The following is a 6,000-nucleotide window of genomic DNA, read 5'->3' as shown; positions in this document are numbered from 1 at the left end:
ACATTTATTGTTATGAAAAATGCACAAAATCATTATCAAATTTTATATGAAATATATTTTCCAAGAAAATCAAAGCCATAAATCTAAACAAGTTGTGTTCCAAATTTTAGGTTGATATCTCAAAAAATTAGATCCATTTTTGACCACGAACAAGTGTGACTATACATATATTTATATACAATATATACATTATATATACAAGTGCCAAAACTTTTAACAAGTTTCATACCATTCCGATGAAGTAAAACTTGCAACAAAAAAAAATGTTTGGTCAAAAATGACCGAACAGCATCAGAGGGTTAAGCAATTTCAACTTTTTTAAAATGTTATACGAGATACAGCTTGATTTTTTTTAAGTCAAGTTGAAATTACTTGTACAGCCAAGTTGATTTGACTTTAAGGCAGCAAGTGAAGTTTTAAAGTTGAATTTTTAACCAATTCGAGTTTTGTTTTGTTTTTTTGTATTTCACAGTAAATCACTTGACACTACAGGTGAATAAGGTCAACATTTTTTAATTAATAGATCTCATCATAATTGTCCCAGTTGAGTAATCACTGTACATATTAAGACAATTGTTTTGTAACTGAACTTTTCTGAAATGTTGTTTAAATATGCAAATGAAGCATTATCAATTTAAAAATGCACTCAATTGCTTATATTTCCAGAAGATAAATCTGAAAATTGGATAAAGCCAGGTTCGAAATTCTTGTTTGATTTTGCTGACATATAAGAGTTAAAGGTTTTTACTTTTTGATATCTCTTTATCACTCCATAAATCAGAAAACACTGTCAATCGCCATAAAAAAAACACATTTTCAGCATGTTTTTAAAATGTTCTATAAATCAGTGAGAATGATATATGAACAAACCCTTCAGTAAAAACCTTCATAATATAGTTAGGAATAAAAATGTAAACTTTGGTGTATATAAGTGATACTGAAGTGGAGAAAAAAACTTTAAAGATATGTATTGTAATTGAAATCTACACGCGCGAATAGTGAAGTGCAATAAAATAAACACTTAGATTTCTATTTTGCATGTTTTCTTGTCACTAGTTTGATAGAAGACATGTTATGGAAGCAAAGTAGACCAAAATCTCAAAATGGACCAGAGCTTGTAAAAACAATGGTTTTGCATGTAGTGTCTTTATTTCATTTATAATAAAAAAAAAAAAAAGTTGTGGTATTGACTTTGAACTGGTAAATAGTCGTATAGCCCCACCAACCCACAACACACTACCAACTGCATTGCAATGTGCCACTTATTTACCAACGTAAACACTCTATAGCAACGCCCTAGCAACCACCCACTGTACTCTATTGCCGTTCTGGTGAGAGTCAAACCGCCCTTGTGTTTCACTCAGAAGATATAAATATCTAATTCTCTGTATAATTAAATCATTATCCGTTATTGTAATCATCTGTAATTAGTTGGTGGAGTTGAACTGATGTTTTGTAGTGATGTATCTGGGACGAGTCTCTCCCTGTAGATCCGAGAGCATGTTAGACCTCACATCATTACATATGCAAATGTAATGCTGTGTATTTAGTCTAGAATGACAGTGAAACTGTTCTATTGTGTGTGTGTGTGGAAGAACCTGGAGGGCATCGAGAATATTTGAAGAAAAACCTGAACGGCTGCGATCTTCGTTTTATAATCTTCATGATGTTTCTGTGTAGTTTTATAATATCATTATATCATATTGTGATCCAGAGCCGGTCCTGTCTTCTGATTGGTCCAGAACAATTCATTATGGTGTTTGTCAGCTTCAAACGCATCTCATCCAATGAGAATTTATAGGCTGAAATTATCTAGTTTTTGTATCGTTAAAAGTTATAACATTTTTGCTATAAAAATGTTATAACAACATTATTATGTTATACAAGTTATAAAAGTTATAACATTTTTATTTTCCTGTTACATCATGATATCGCAGAGACTGCGATATCATGATGTAACAGGAAAACTTAACTATTTTAAGATTGATCGCACAATTTGTTTTATATGCAAACATACGATTTTTAGAAAAAAAGCATTAAGCTCCACCTCTAAACATAACTGTATCAGTGGCATAAGCAGATCGTACAAATTCATACGAATTAGCCAGCAATTCGAGGAGGGAATAACTGCAGCCTGGAGATTTCCTAAATAGGGCGTGGCTTCCTCCCATTGGCAGATAGGCACATGACACGCATGCACGATTTTTCAACCAATCCAGTTCACTGAGTTTAGCGCAAACTCCTCCTCAGGCTCACAGCCGATTCTCCAGTGCTGATTTCCCACACAATGCTATGCTAAAACAAATGCTAACCCCTAAACCTACCCAGGGAAATTAACTGCATGGCGGGATTTGCGCTGAATAGCGTGTTGCAGTTCAGGAGATAAGCAGTTAATAAGATTATGTGATATGAGGCAGTTCCGTAACTCCCCAAGCGGACCTCATTGGACAATAGGACCTTTCCAGTTGCATCCAGCGTCACTGCCCCCTCCTACCCTGCGAATCTCGAAGAACAAAGCGATAGAGTTTAAAACTTTCCCAAGTGCTGCGATTGGACGGCTTCAGTCCGAACGCCACTGGCAACAAGCTCTGTGGCAATTGGCCGAAGCCAGAGCCAATGGCGAAAGTGTTCACGCGTGGAGGCCCCTCCCCATTTAGGAGGTTCCGCCCACTTTTGGAGTTCACGCCCTATTTTGGAGATCTCCGGTTTGCAGTTATGACCATTATGACCGTTTCCTACTTGACCATTTCGCCAGAACGGAAAATACTTACAAATCGGCATGAGTTTGTGTTGGCGGGAAGCGAGCAAAGCCGGTTCGGTGTGTGAACAGTGTTTGGGTCAGGATTGCAGTGTGTGTGTGTTGTCCATGTGCAGGTATGTAGGTGTGTGTGTGTGTGTGTTTTAAGTGCCTGTGTAGGGTGTGAAGGCGACACACCTATTTCAACAGTAACACAATTAACCACATTTCCCCTCACTGTTCATCATGACAAACTGTGTGTTTTCAGTCCAGAAACGCCACGGATCACAGAGACCAATATGCAAATACATATAGGACGAGTCAAACATTCCACACACATGATGATCCCGGTTTAATACAATCACACTGAACTAGAGCGACTATATGACTCGCATTTGCAACCTAGAATTGATTTTCAGGTTATTTTATCTACCAGTGTAAATGCATGTTTTCAGCCATATCAAAACAACGTGCAGTCCGTTTACAGCACGCCAATGCTTTAATTGATCGTCAGGTCATTTAAATATATTCCCAACTTGAAAAGTGATTACTGTTAATTATAAATCAAGTACATATGTTGCTTTAAATAGAATACAAGATATCATAATACAAATGCTGTAATAGAACACATTTGAAATAATTGTCCAGTTTCTGTGTTCTTCTGCATTCTCATTATTAGTTATGATCAGTTTTTAAATTGTAAAAAAGTTTGTAGAATAAAAAATAAAAAACTTCAAATTGATATATATTCATCAAGAATCCTGCTAAATCTATAGATATGACTAATAGAATATTATAAAATAGTCTTTAAAATATAACAAATAAAATAATAGTCTCCATATTTCAAATATCTTTTTTGTCACTTTTGGAGGCTTTTCCTTTTAATGAATTATTAGGTTAATCCTCTGCGGATACTCTGCAACATCAGAAAATATCAACTCATAATCATCTCTAGTTCTGTACGATATTGTTTAAATAAGATGATTATGTATTTAGCATAAATGTAGATAATCTAATCAGCATGACATGGAACTGACACTGGCTGATTTAATCTGAGGATGAAATGCATGACATGTTTTCAACAGAATCATGAGGCTTTTGTGCTCCAAACATACATTACTGTGTTTTCTGTGCATTTACACTAGTAACTACTATATACACAAGAAGATGATCAAATTGACGTGCCATTTATTGAAAACTTTTGATCTAAAATTATAAAGAGAGAGAGAGAGAGCAAGCCTGCACTGTTAACAATTTATTGTAATTTTACAGGAAATTCCTGGCAACTAATTGCAGTAAATTTACAGCAAGTAATATACAGGATTTTTACTGTTTGCAGTAAAAAAAAGTACAATAAAGTACTGTATTTATACAGCAGTGCTACTGTGATTATAGTAGCATTATTACAGTAAAATGCTGTAATTTATTACAATTTACTGTACATTTACTAAGTTCCATATTAGCCAATTAAAAACACAACAATGGTAAAAATTTACCATTGTACAATTTTTGGCACCATCATGGTGAACAGTGTTGCCTTTAGTTGGGCAATTTGACTCTATACGTCTTATGTGAATTTATGGTCATCATACATCATTTGTTGCAAAGAAAGTCAGAAACAAAAGTGGTCTAGTGATAGGCGTATAGTTTACAACATAATAAAATACAAAAAACAACCGAAAGTGGTTATTTGTTATTAATAGATTTTTTTTCAAAAACATATCTTTTTTTATACAGATCAGACATCAAGCTGATATTTTTTCTAAAATTGGGAATGTAATATTTGGACACACACAGACATCAAGAATCTACATATGAATCTCAACAATGGTGACATGCTTTATGCCGCAATGCATTCTGGGAGGCTACATAGTTTAAAACTCCCAGCATGCATTGTAGCATGAAGCATGTCACCATTGTTGAGATTCATATGCTGATTCTTGGTGTCTGTTTGTTTCTAAAAAAAATTATAATGATTTAAAAAAAAAAATCAAAAAATGTATACAAAAATTCAGAATGTCTGCCCTGTGTCAAGTAAGGTCAAAGTTATTTATTAATAACAAATTACAACTTTTGGTCAGGGTCCAGGATAAGATTAGTGAATCATTCTCATTTTTGATAATGAAAACTATAACACCTGAACACCTTTGGTTTTGTTTTCCTATGTAACAAATTATGTGCTTTGGTAAACACTGTTACAAAGACCAAAATTTAACTTAAAATGCTAAGAGTCAAACTGCCCAACTAAAGTAAACACTGATCACCATAATGGTGACCAAACATTTTAAAACATCAACATCGAACCTCCATTCATAGACTTATGACTGAAATAAAGTCAGTCTGGTTAGTAATAAGTGAAGCTGGTAATGCTGTTTGTGGAGTTGTTTAATCCTCCTCTGCTGAGATCTTCAGATATTTAATGTCTTCTTTTTATCTTTATCTGATTTTAAGGCTGTGACTGGATATCCATAGACTTATAAAATAGATTTCATGGTAATGTTTCATACCTGATTCTTCCTAAAATGTTTGATTCTGGTACCGTTGGCAGCCGCCGGGCAATTTCAAAATTCAAACAGCAGCGATCCCACAATGCTATGCGGTGGCTGTAAAATAATGCTTCTACAGTGTAGTTACAATAAAATTACAGGACTGTCCATACATTTCCCATCATGCATTTGCATTTACAATAAAAACATGAATACAATATGTTGTTGTAAAATTTATTGTAAAAATTACATCAATTGCTAACAGTGTGTGTGTGTGTGTGTGTGTGTGTGTTATCCACCTGTGTTTGCTTGTAGGGTGGATATATAACTGGATTGAATCCAGATTCAATGTTGTCCAACATTAAAAACAAATATAATCTAAAACGCATTGAATATGCAAAATAAATATTTAGTAACGCCATGATAATCCTCTTCTTCCATAATCAAAACTTAGCGGATGTGTAAGTTGTTATACTGTACGTACAGTAAGCGGCAGGCGAGTCATCATTCAAAGAAAAGAGAACGACATGCTTATATTCTAAATAAGTGAAATTTATCATTTAAAGAGAATTCAAATGAATAGTTCCAAATTCTCAATCCTGCATTTGATGAGCCGCATTTGGAATGTTCAGTTCAACGTTCTACAGTTTTACACTGAATTTCTTATTCTGATTATTGATTTTCTGATTAGTTTTGATAATCATTGAGCCTCTCAAGGGCTTCAGACACAGTGATTCTCTACAGGTGCTTTCAAAAATGAAAGGCTCCTATTATGTC

This window comes from Rhinichthys klamathensis, unplaced genomic scaffold, assembly GCF_029890125.1.
Source record: "Rhinichthys klamathensis goyatoka isolate OS25496 unplaced genomic scaffold, OSU_Roscu_1.1 h1tg000799l_1, whole genome shotgun sequence".
Lineage (NCBI taxonomy): Eukaryota > Metazoa > Chordata > Actinopteri > Cypriniformes > Leuciscidae > Rhinichthys > Rhinichthys klamathensis.
The sequence above is the reverse complement of the archived record's forward strand: the minus strand, read 5'-3'. Positions refer to the sequence as shown.